This window comes from Prionailurus bengalensis, chromosome A1 (assembly GCF_016509475.1).
Source record: "Prionailurus bengalensis isolate Pbe53 chromosome A1, Fcat_Pben_1.1_paternal_pri, whole genome shotgun sequence".
Lineage (NCBI taxonomy): Eukaryota > Metazoa > Chordata > Mammalia > Carnivora > Felidae > Prionailurus > Prionailurus bengalensis.
The window spans coordinates 20064484-20078293 of record NC_057343.1 but is presented as its reverse complement, the minus strand read 5'-3'; the positions used below and the strand labels follow the sequence as shown (position 1 = coordinate 20078293).

The 13810-nt window shown below is 36.8% G+C and overlaps 1 protein-coding gene across 2 annotated transcripts in view; it reads right to left on the bottom strand.

Moving 5' to 3' along the window:
- INTS6 (integrator complex subunit 6) overlaps positions 1-13810 on the bottom strand; it is a 91535-nt gene that overhangs the window by 34815 nt on the left and 42910 nt on the right. The window lies entirely within an intron of this gene.

Below are 13810 nucleotides of genomic sequence, written 5' to 3'. Positions count from 1 at the left end.
AACCCCATCAGACCTGCTAAAATAGAATCTAGGATTCTTCAGAATCTTCAAAAGCTTTGAAGTAATTCTAATGGGCACCTCTGCACCAAAAGAGTAATAGAGTACCAAGACAATCCACACATTAATCTTAGAGTAACTAAATGGGGACGACCAGACAGAATATGTATCAAGAAGTGACCCAATAGCAAGTGCGTAACACTGAAAGGAAAGAAAAGGGGAAAGGGAAAACTAGGCTGAACCTAATCAAGCCTTTTATTCTAAATACCAGTTTACAGGGACTACTGGGGAGAGGGGATCAAGTTAAATACCACCCCAAGAAGCAAGAAGTCAAAGCCAGCAAGTGGGACAACCTACAGGGCAGAGGAGGACCTGATTTCTCCAATAAATCAATGGCCCGAAAACATAAAGAGTGGGGAGTGGGGAGAGCTGGTGGAATATTATAGATAAAATGAAGCAATCAAAAGCAAAGATTTTCGAGACAATTGGGGAAATTTGGAATAATATTACTGGAATTATTAATTTTTTTTTAATTTTTTTTTCAACGTTTATTTATTTTTGGGACAGAGAGAGACAGAGCATGAACGGGGGAGGGTCAGAGAGAGAGGGAGACACAGAATCGGAAACAGGCTCCAGGCTCTGAGCCATCAGCCCAGAGCCTGACGCGGGGCTCGAACTCATGGACCGTGAGATCGTGACCTGGCTGAAGTCGGACGCTTAACCGACTGCGCCACCCAGGCGCCCCTGGAATTATTAATTTTTTAAGTGTGAAAATGACATGGTGCTTAGGGAAAAAAAAAAATCTTTATTACTTATATAATTTATAGAAAAATAAAGCCTGGGATCAGCATACTCAGGATTTATTTAGAGTTTTCTCTAAAATACAGAAAACACTTAATTTTTTAATTTTTTCTTAATGTTTTATTTTTGACAGAGAGACAGTACGAGCAGGGGAGGGGCAGAGAGAGAGGGAGACACAAAATCCAAAGAAGGCTCTGGGCTCTGACCCATCAGCACAGAAACTGAGCGGGACTCAAACTCCCAAACCACGAGATCATGACCTGAGCCAAAGTTGGACATTTAACCGACTGAGCCACCCAGGGGCCCCCAGAAAACACTTTAAATCAACACCTCTAAATTAACTGCCAAAGTTTATACTGCTTTGGTCATACAGCAAACTTAATTGTATTGTTTACAGCCTTTCTATTTCTTAACAAAGAAGATTTCTAATCTTGATAAATTGGGAATTTAAGTCATTCTACACTGACTTAAGACTCAAGTTTCTTCATGAGTTACATTAAACCATTAAAAAAAAAAAAACCAGATTCTATTCTAGGAAGAGAATTCCTAGTGAAGCCCTGCTAAACTGGCATCTCTCTCCGAAAGGTTCATGCCAAGAGAATATGCTGCAGGATCAAAATCAGCCAAGGTTTTGTGACCATGGCCAGGAGTCATGAGCTTTTCCTCTGGCACTGATCCTACTTAAAGCAGAAGTCAGTGGCAGTAAGGAATGTTGAAGAAATCTGGGCCAGGATGTTCTGTGATGAAGGTTCCCTAACCTCAAAGGCTCCGTGACTCTCGGAAAACAGTTCAGGAACTCCAAGCCCTTGCTAATATTACCACACTGCCAAGAAGACAAAGAGGAAAAGCCTATTTCTATCAGCTCCTTTACTCCAGACCAGTTACCTCTGTACCTGGGAAGCACAACGATTTGGTGCTTGGTCATTTTCTCTCTAAGATCACAAAAACATCAAAGCACAAGTGGCACTGGAGGAAGAGGGTTTTGAACTGTTAACAGAATTACTCTGGATGTCATGAATACATGGAATTGTCTCAAGAATCCAGTGTATAACAGCACTACACAGACCTCATATGTAAGCAGCAGACAGCACACTGACAGACCACAAACTATATACACATACACACGAAACTCATCAGGTAATAATCTCTCTCCCTCTCTTCCTGCCCCTCCACACACACACACACACACACACACACACACACACACAAATCAGATAATGATAAGCATCTACAAGGGAGACAATACACAATGAAATAACTGGCCTTTGTAGAATGCCAGATCTGGAATTTATTTCAAATACATAAATCAAACAACTAAGAATGGTCATAACCATATTTTATACATAGTTATATTAATTTTATAAACTTGTCAAATTTTTATTCATTTTTCTATTTATCATTTCCCCTTCCCCATATCACAACTACCCTTTCTCATCAACAAAGAAGAGGGATAAAAAAGCCCCTATAGCTGAAATGTGCTAGTAAAACTGGAAGGAGCGATGGCAGGCAAACAGAGACAGGACAAAGGGCCTGAAGGAAAAATATTCTTAGGAAGGTTGAATTACTCCAAAGCTAAAGTCTACAGCTGAAATTCTAGCAATGTGTTAAAATCACAAATGGAGGTCTCTCTCAATATATGGACTTTGAGAATCAAGGCAAATTGCACATAAATCAAGAAAAATGTTAAAATTAACCATAAAAAATGTACAAAATTATGAACAGGTTATTTCCCAACAGTGAAAAATGGGGGGGGGGGGGGAACCCTGAGAAAATCCATATGGCCACATAATACAAATTACAATACTGAGGAGATACCATTTCACACCCATCATATTAGCAAAATTTTAAAGGTTGACAAAAGTGATGACAAGTATATATAGCAATGGGAACTTTCCATCACTCCTACATACAATCATTTTGGAAAATAATTTGATAATATCTGGTAAGCTAAAGTTGAGCGTACACTAGGACCCACTAATGCCACTTCTAGTTATACGTCTTAGAGAAACTCTCATATATTTTTATAAGAAGCCATGTAAAAGAATACTGTCTACAACATTATTTGAAACAGGAAAACAGGAAACAACCTAGAAGTCCAGTAAAGGAATCAATAAATAAACTGTGGTCTGTTTATAAACCAGAGTTGAAATGAATAAATGAGACCTCTAAGATCCAATATGAATAGATCTCAAAACAGTATTTTTTAATATAAAATACATACAATTCATGCATGCATACATAAAATAACATAAATCATGTATGGACAGCTTGATATATTTTCACAAGTTGAATGTCCTTGTGTAATTAGCATTTATATCAAGAAACAGAACCTTACTAATTTATGCCCCCTCCAGTCATTATCCCTCTCCAATTGATCAGTTTTTCTTGATTTTGAACTTTATATAAATGGAATTATAGAATATGGTCTCTCTGGTTTATAGCTCCTTCCATTCAATATTATGGGGGTGAGATTCATACTGCTGCATATAAGTGTAGATCATTCATTCCCACTGCCATATAGTGTGTGAGTCCGAGAGAGAGACAGAAGGAAAGAGGGATAGAGAGAGAATATGTACTGGAATTTATCTACTTTTTTGTTGATAAGCACTTAGGGTGTTTCTAGTTTGGGTATATTATAAACAGTACAACTATGAAATTAAAGCATGTATTTATGGGGGCGCCTGGGTGGCTCAGTCGGTTAAGCGTCCGACTTCAGCTCAGGTCACGATCTCACAGTCCGTGAGTTCGAGCCCCGCGTCGGGCTCTGGGCTGATGGCTCGGAGCCTGGAGCCTGCTTCCGATTCTGTGTCTCCCTCTCTCTCTCTGACCCTCCCCGGTTCATGCTCTGTCTCTCTCTCTCAAAAATAAATAAATGTTAAAAAAAAAAAATTAAAAAAAAAAAAAGCATGTATTTATGAAAAACATTAAGTATGCATTTCTGTTGGTATATACCTAGGAGCAAAGGTGCTCTTTTGTGAAGTGCCTGTTAATGTCTTCTGTCTACTTTTTAAAAATTGAGTTACCTGCCTTTTCTTATTGATTTGAAAAATTATTAATATATTCTGAATGAGTCCTTTGTTAGATATACATATTGTAAAAATCTTCTCCCACTTTGTGACCTCTTTTACTATTCTAGTGGTAGCTTTTTATAAATTTATTATAAGATCTTATTTTTATTAAGTTATATCTTAATATCTTATTTTTCTTCCATAGTTAGCACTTGTTGTGCCCTCAAAGATCATGAAAATGTTCTTCTATTTCCTAAAAGCTTTATTATTTTACCACTTACATTGAAACCTGAAACACACCTGGAATTGAGTTTGTTATATAAGGTAGAAATGAAGGTGGATTTTTTTTTTTCTCAAATGGATATCCAAATGACATGCTACTGAAAAGAACATCTTTTCTCTGCTGTTCCAAAATATCATCTTGTTCTTACATTGGGTGACACTACAAGTGTGAGTCTATTTGTGAATCAAAACAGTATCAGATGAAAAGAAAGCAAGATGCAAAATGGCATACATAGAAAAGCATTTGTATGCACTGTTAAACAAGTACTTCGCCTTTTTTACATATGTTTAACATGTGCATGTAGCAAAAGAAATAAAAATGAACTAAAAAGCTACAGACAAAATTCATGATGGGGTGGGGATGAGGAAGAGGGAAGAAAGTTAACACTGAGTACAATGTTCTTTCATTCACTAAATTTTTAAAATTTTTTTAAGATTTTATTTTGAGAGAGAACACATCATTATTGAATCATAATCAATAATAATTATTGAAACCATAATCTACATTTTTAAAAATCAAGTGTTGACATTATCAACAATAGCCAAACTATGGAAAGAGCCCAAGTGTCGTCGAGTGATGAATGGATAAGGAAGATGTGTTATATCTATACAATGGAATATTACTCAGCCATCAAAAAGAATGAAATCTTGCCATTTGCAATGACGTGGATGGAGCCAGAGTGTATGATGGTAAACAATATTAATCAGTCAGAAAAAGTCAAATACCATATGATTTCACTCATATGTGGAGTTTAAGAAACATAACAGATGAACATAGAAGAGGGGTGAGAGAGAGAAACAAACCATAAGAAGCTCACAATGATAGAAAACAAACAGGGTTGATAGAGGGGGTGGTTGGGGGATGGGTGAGATAAGTATTAAGGAGGCCACTTGTAATGAGCACTGGGTGTTGTAAGTGATGAATCACTGAATTCTCCTGAAACCAATATTGCACCGTATGCTAACTAACTAGAATTTAAATTAAAAATTGAATAAGTAGCCCCATTATCACAGAATAGGAAAAAAATAAAAATCAAGTGTTGAAATATCCATATTTTAAAAACTAATTTATTAAATGGAAAAAAAAACTTTAATTATGAAAATAAGTACTTTTAGAAAAAAATTTTGAACCATCCATTTAAAAATCTAGTGATTTTAAGCCACTAATCAGTATATCCTATAAACAATTTATATTGTTTTTATAAAGCGTCCTATGCTTTTCCCCTAGTTACTCTTTTATCCAATGGAGAGAGACAGCAATATACTCTCTCCCTTTTGCTGTTCTCTCCCAATTCTCAAATACATGAGAATAACAATAAAAATACACAATAATTAATAGCTAGCATATTGAGCACTTACTATGTGCCAAACACCATTCTATGGGCTTTTCATATAATATTTATAACAAAACAACACGGTAGGTACTATTACTATCCCTGCTGTAGAGATAAGTTGTAATATAAAATTCCATGTCAAGAGAAATCAGCTTGGAGAATACATACTCAAATAGTCCCTGCTGTATAATCAAGTTGAGAGCATCTAAGGACTGCAAGTTTTAAGAATTGGATAAATCATGCTCAATTTAACAATACAATAATTTTTCCATAATCATGGTACTGGTCTTTATTAGGGTCTTCATAAAATTATACTTGGCAAATTTCAGTCTAATGGACTAACAAAGAAAATTATTGTTTATACTAACAAAGTTTTATTTTTACTTGTATACAATTGAGGTTTTCTATATTATTTTAAATGATTCATTTCACTGATACCACCATTACAGACATTTTTGTAATTATCTTGGTAGCTGACAGAAAAGAAAACAGAACTCCAACTTAAATTTAGGAAGACTGCTCTATTTTCCCTCTTTCCTTTGGAGATCTATCTTCCTGCCTTGCCTGCCTTTTCACCTCTGAATCTTTCCTGAACTTCTTATTTAAAAAGAACAAAATTTATTTCTCCATAGATATAAAAAGTCAAGGGCAGGGACACCTGGGTGGCTCAGTCGGCTAGGCATCCAATTCTTGACTTCAGCTCAGGTCATGATCTCACAGTTCGTGAGTTCAAGTCCCATGTCGGGCTCTGTGCTGACTGTGAGGAGCCTGCTTGAGGTTCCCTCTCTCTCCACCCCTTCCCCTCAAATAAGTAAACTCACCAAAAAAAAAAAGTTAAAAAAATAAAAGTAAAAGGCAGATTAGGTAGGTGATAGTTCATTAGTCCTGCTCAAACTTCGTTATAAAAGTACAATTTTTCCTTTATTCAATTGTTTTGTGTTTGATCACAGTTCAGACCCTAATTATTTGTGACTGTGCTAAGAATGGACTAAGGCTTAACTTCGCACTGAGCACCTACTAAAGCATGGCACTGTGTCAAGATTTAATAAGAACTATACCAAAGCCAAATAATATTTGAGACATTTTAGCTGGCTCACCTTAAGAAAAACTACTATAAAACCTCAGATAACCAGAATTCTTACACATTACTACTTAATTCTTTAAACGTGCAGAATGTAAAAAATAAAAGTTAACAAACAGTAAAAGAAGATAAAACATTTATTGTTAAAACATCTTTAATTCAGGAATCAAGCAGATCTTCCCGGCACACAGCCTAACTGGCTCCTGGATGAGGACCACACCAGAGCCGATGACGAGAGCCAAGACTGACGAATCTGTACCAACACTTAGGTGGTTTCCCCTTGCACTTACTTGGATATTCTGCCGCCTGGTCCTGTTACTGAAGTAATTCAAATAACATGTCCTTTAATAATACTTCCCACCTTATGTTTTAATAACCTATTTACCAATCTCACCAGTTTGAGAGAGGGCAGGGTCAGGGATCTTATTCTTTTCTGTGTCCCCCACCCCCCATCATAGTACTTGTCCAATGAAATCAATGAGGTCCTACAGCCTAAGGAAAAGCACAAGAATAAGGGGGGCAGAGTGAGGGCAGCAATGAGAACCCGAGCACCTCCGAGTCCTGCCAATAGGAAGACCTGTACTCCCCCCACCGCAACGCACTTATGGATGGAGATGAAGACACACAACACAGACTCTATGGTAATGTTTGTGGTGGGTCACAGAGCCAAGGAGTCTCACCTCCAAGGCTGGAAAGATGATTCTCTTGCCATGTATGTACTTAATCTCTATGACCCTTGTATGTGCTCACACAGAGAGGACACAAAGACATGAGCTGCAAAACCTGTGTGGCACCTACAGCAGGGGATGGAGAAACAACCATTCCATATGTTGAAGACATAATAAGTACTCCACCTAACTTAGTGTACAATACTCATAATGAGAATTTACATATGGACATACTTCACTGAGGCCTACACAGAATATAACCACCAAATTCTTGCCTTATTCAGAAATACAAAGACCATAACCATGTATCATTTCTTGCAAAATTTTTTGATCTCACGCTCCTAGAGTAAAGTACAAGGGAGAGAAACTGCAGATTTTAAGAAAGCCTTTAAGAAGGAGTAAGGTTTTAATATGGGGGAGACAGGAACAACATTCAGGGAAAGTGAGCACGTGGGGGAAGAAACCAGAAGCATTCAGGAAATTAGAGCCGATTTGGGGTCAAGTTTAGAGGAAATATAAAGGAATGAAAAGAACTTTTTCTTCAACTGCTAGTCATTCCCTAGTCTCTTCAGTCCACTAAAACAATTCTCACACTAAGTCACCCATGATCTTTTTCTTTTTTTTTGGTCATTGTGGTAAACGACAAGTGTGGAAAGCGTGCCAGTCCTAAGTCTTAACAGGCCTCACAGTTTCACTATCACCCTCTCGGGAGCCAGCCACCACATGAAGAAGCTTGAACTAGACCACTGACTAATGAGACATCACGTGGAGATAGAAGCCACAGGGACAAGCAGCAAAGTGCCCAGGCAACAGCGAGAACCAAGGCCCCAGACTTCGGAAAACACCATCTTCAGTGTTCCAGCTCCAGTTACGCACCCAGCTGAATGAAGTCAACCCACAGAATCTTGAGAATAATAAACTGTTGTTTCAAGCCTCTAAAATGTATGATGATTTGTTACACAGAAACAGATAATGGTGCCATTAAATCTAGTGGAGAGTTTTCACATTTAGCTTCCCCCCCCACCAGCATTCAAAAAACTATTTACAACTCTTTAGAAAGACACTCTTCCTTTCCCTTTCACGCTAGAATATTCTCCTGGTTTTCCTCCTCTGGCTGTTCTTCCATCTTCCTCCCTCACCCACAACCCAGACTAAACCTCCAATACCATTAAATGCAACAGATCCTCAAGGCTTAGTTTTAAGCCTTGGCCAATTTATACTCTAAACCCTCAACCCACCTACCCACAGCTTCGTTTACTATCTATACTCTGATAATATTAAACGTTTTCAGATGCCCAGCCTAGATCTTTCTTCTGAGCACCAAATATTCTTCTGTCTACTTAACCACCTTCCCCTTGAATGGGTCAAAGGTACCTTAAACTCAACATGTTCAAAACTGAACTCGTGATTTTCCTCCACCCAAAATGATACTCTTTCAACATTTCCTAGCTCAATGAATGCTACCATAATCTCTCCAATATTGCAAGGAGTCAATTCCCTCTTCCTTACATCTTCAAATGTACTACGTGTAAGCAAATTTGGTTGATTTAACCTTCTAACTACCTCTGAAAATGACTGCTTCTTTCTATCTCTTCCACTGTCACCAAGTTCCTCGGCCAAGCTATTGGCAGAACTGATGCAACAAAGCCTAAGTGGTCTTCCAACATCCATTTGTCTTCCTCTCCTCCATCGAGTACCTCCAAATAAAACCCTTGGATGGCCTCCTATTGCTTTTATACTGTAATAACATTATTTGCCATTGCTTCAAAGCCCCTTATGTGGTCAAGCCCAAGCTTCTTTTCCATTTTATACAATGATCCCTTTCCTTTAACGCTCTAAGTCACATTAGTCTTTTCTAGCCTTGTTCTCAAAACATATTCCCTTTGGGAAAAGAGTCTTTGTACAGTCCCCCCACCTGATATGATCACCTTTCCCACTTTTTGCGTAGTAAATCTTACTCACCTCTTCAGATCTTAACTTTCCATGACCTCCTTGACTAGAACTAGTGTGCCCTTATTGTAAGCTCTTATGGCACATTTTTCTCTTTTTTGCAGGATATATTCTTGCAATTTTACTTTTATCTGTGCGATATTTTTATTAATGTTTGTCTTCTCAACTAGACCAATGGGGGGTCGGGGGGGAGGGCAGAGCTCCTGCTTGTTTTTTACTCATCATGTGATCCTCAGAACCTAGCACAGTGTCTGGTTCATAGAAGAAACTCAGTAAATATGGCTGAATGAATAAATGATGTACGGATAAGTAAGGCGACTGGCTAAACTGTGAAGGGTCCTAATCTAGTAGACGATAGAAAGCAATAAAACATTTTGAACAATAGAATAATGCACTCAAGTGGTGTGCTTTAGAATAATTACTGCCATGGTATGACAGATTGAAAAAAATAAAAAATTAGGAAGCTAATGTAATAGTTTAAGAAAAGCACCAGGGTGACTGATGGCAAAAGGAATAGGAACGAGAGGAAGAAACAATTTAATGAAAGCAAAAAAAAAGCAAGAGACTGATATAAAAAACAATTATAGATGAAAAAATATACAATATGTTATGTCCTAAGGCCATGACACTTTCTCTACCTCTGCTATTAAAGTGATGATTTAACATGCTCAAAATGACCAGAGTACTTAGTATATAAAGCATAATTTTGTCAAACTACAAAACTAAATTTCAAATACACACACAACCAGAAAAGAATATTTTTCTTAAAAGATGTACAATAACATAAAACTACTCAAAACTGTTAAATACTGTCTCAAATTATAAAGAATTCAACATTAAAACTATAATCAATTATAAAGTATTAGGTCAGAAGTTTAATTTAAAAGCATGTTGGTAAAGAAACCTTAAAAAATAGTAAAAGCTTTCTGAATCATTATGAGGGTCATTATTTTCTAGGTAACTGAGAACACCTAATACTTCAAGTATGAAAAGTTTTCAAAAAACTTTCTACACTAAGTTATGTATATCCTTATCTTCTGGAAACAGACTGTACCCCCTAAAAATAATAAACTTTTCAAGAAGCAGAAAAAAAAAAATTTAAAGACATCTTGTTCATACCAAATACTGCCCCAAGTCACACAGGAAGTTAACAGCCTGACAATTCATCACTTGCTAAACTCTGTACCAGATTTTCAATTAAATCTCCTGCTTAAATCATCTCATTCAGTCCTCCAACACACCTATTACTTATAACTTACGATTCTAAGGCCTACCATCAATTTAACATATTTCTTTGGTTCCGCAAAAGTTAACATTAAATGTGTATAAAAATTTCCCCCAACAACAGCACACAATTATCTATACAGCTCCATGACCCTTTCTTCTTCCAATACCACTAAGTTTGAGTTTCAGGATCATATAGTTTGAGTCTGTGTCTTCTCCATACTGGGTCTAGAGGTTCTTCTGAATCCCTTTTGGCTTTTAGAAATTAAGCAGAACATCAGTCATTTTTTATAGCCTGTTTAGCACCTTCAGTTTAACCTTTAGTTTAACCTTTAGTTGAAGAGTATAATTCAAAGACTACCAGTGTTTCATCTGCATTTCCATTTGATTATTATCTCCATTTCAATTATAAGTTACGAGATGATACAATGCCTCTCTTTAAAAAGTTGACTTTGGCCAAATGTTTGAATTCTCAGTAACAGTTCTTCATAATCAGGGAAAGTTTTACTTTCAGAAGTCTGCAATTCTAACTGCCTTTCTTTGCCTCACCTATTTATTGCATGCCTATTCCATGTATCATGTTTTTTCTCACTTCAGTGTTAATTCACCATACGGCAATAAGTTCTCTAAAAATTTTTAAGCAAGAATTAGGAAGCCAAATTTCTGTTAAACTTCTGTGAAACTTCTCATTAAAAATACATAACAATCCGATGTAATATATAAACTGTGTTTGGATTCTGATTCAAATAACTGTCAACATTTGTGAGACAATTAGGGAAACTGGGATATAGACTAGATATTAGACTCTATTATTGATTGGACCCCTTATAATTTTTGGTAAGCTATAAATTAATTAAAAGTAATTTAACTTAATTATTTAAAACTTCAAATTTAAGGGCCCCTGGATGGCTCAGTGGGTAGAGCCATGTGACTCTTGATCTTAGGGCCGGGAGTTCAAGCCCCACATTGGGCTAGAGTTTACTTAAAAAAAAAAAAAGATTAAATTTAAATTTAACAAAATGTCAATATATATTTAAGTTTCATTTGGAGTATGGAACATTGCTGATGTATACAGACAGATACATTTTGCTGTCCTTAGATGTTAAAAGAGACATACAGAAGTTTTTATGAATGAAATGATAGTGTTTGGAATTTGCTTTAAATATTCCCACCAAAAATGTGTATGGGGGGCGGGTAGGAGCAGAACAGATAAAAACAAGACCAACAAAATGTGTGTAACAATTGAAGCTGGGTAAGGGTTCTTGATGTTTATTATTTTATTTTCCTTATTTGTATATATGTTTGAAAGCTCCACAGTAAAAGTTTTTAAAAAACTGGACATATGTGAATAAACACAATTAAAAATGCAAGTAATTGGAGCACCTGGGTGGCTCAGTCAGTTAAGCATTTGACTTCAGCTCAGGTCATGATCTCACGGTTTGTGAGTTTGAGCCCCACATCGGGCTCTCTGCAGTCAATGTGAACCTGCTTTGGATCCTCTGTCTGCCTCTCTCTCTCTGCCCCTCCTCTGCGTACTCTCTCTCTCTCTCTCTCAAAAATAAATAAACATTTAAAAATTTAATTTTTTAATGCAAATTAAGACTTTATGAAAAGAAAATGAGAATGGGAAGGAAATCTTACCTTCCTTTAGTAGCCCTTCTGTAAATATATTAGCCAAATGTTCATGTTAAACTGAAACATTTTAACTCTTTTAAGTAGAATATAAAAAATTCACCTAGGTGCTGACAGCTCAGAGCCTGGAGCCTGCTTCAGATTCTGTACCTCCTTCTCTCTCTGCCCCTCCCCCACTCATACTCTCTCTCAAAAATAAACATTAAAAAAAATTTTTTTTAATTTCACATGACATGAGGTGCTAGCAAAGCAAATAAGCAAACAGTTCAGCCTGAATGAGACCTCAATGACCCACACCTATGCCTAAAACATGCACTGACGTAGGCATGACCAGATACGAGTCCATCACTTGTTACCTCCCTGCTGAAAAATCCAACACATTTCTCCTGATTTCAGAAAAGCTGAAGAGGGTAGGGAATGGGTAGACAATGTTTCTTAGAATCAAAGAAATATGGAATTATCATTTGGAGGTGGGAGGAGGGTAAGGAAACCCTGATACAAAGAGATAGATACATGTGTCCAAGTTACTGCAGGTTTAGGAAAAAACAAGATTTAAACCCACCATCTCCCATTTTGCTATATCTTTGTTATTTATTGGATTCCCATCTAATGTTTACACTGTGCCATATACTGTCACCTTACTAAAATCTGTTTTTCTGTCTGACTTTATAGCAAATAATTCAGAATGCTGCTTTCTGGGTTCCTGTGTTTGCTTACTTACATCACAACTTTTGTGTATCAGCTTTCTAATCTTTACAATATGTAACAAGGTTACACTCAGACACATATATACATACACATAAACAATGTTGGTTTACAGCAAAAATTAATAACTCACGGGGCCCCTGGGTGGCTCAGTCTTGGGCATCTTCGGCTCAGCTCATGATCTCATGGTTTGTGAGTTCCAGCCCCGCATCGGGGCTGACAGCTCAGCCTGGAGCCTGCTTCGGGTTCTGTGTCTCATTCTCTCTCTGCCCCTCCCCCACTTGTGCTCTGTCTCTGTCTCTCAAAAATAAATAAATGTAAAGAAAAAAAAATTTTTTTAGGGGCACCCGGGTGGCTCAGTCGGTTAAGCGTTCAACTTCGGCTCAGGTCATGATCTCATGGCTCATGAGTTCGAGCCCCGCGTCAGGCTCTGTGCTGGCAGTTCAGAGCTTGGAGCCTGCTTCAGATTCTGTGTCCTTCTCTGTCTGCCCCTCTCCCAACTTGTGTTCTGTCCCTCTCTCTCTCTCTCTCAAAAATATATAAACATTAAAAAATTTTAAAAATATATTTTTTTAATAATTCACTATAAAATTTAAAGTCATATGATGATCTGAACATATGCAATAAAAACAGACAAAATTCAATACCCATTCATGATTAAAAAATAATAACTCAGCAAACTGGGAACAAAAGAGAACTTCCACAATCTGATAAAAGGAACATACCAAAACCTACAGTTAACATCACACATGGTAAAACGTTTCACTCCCCACCCCATCTCCCAAGATAAGGAACAAGGCAAAGATGTCCATCCTCACTGCTTCTACCAGTACATTTAGGCAAGAAAAGGAAATAAAAAGCAATCAGATATGGAAAAAGTAGAAGTAAAACTGTCCATATTCACAAACAACATGATTCTGTATGCTAAAAAATCTAGAAAAAGCTACTACATGGTATGTGAATTTAGGAAAGTCAGAGATTACAAGGTCAAAATACAAAAATCAACTGCATTTCTATGTGCTAGCAACAATCAGAAATTGAAAGCAAAAAGACCAATTAACAATAGCATCAAAATATATAAAAATTACATATATGTAAACTACATATATGAAAAGTACAAACACTGCC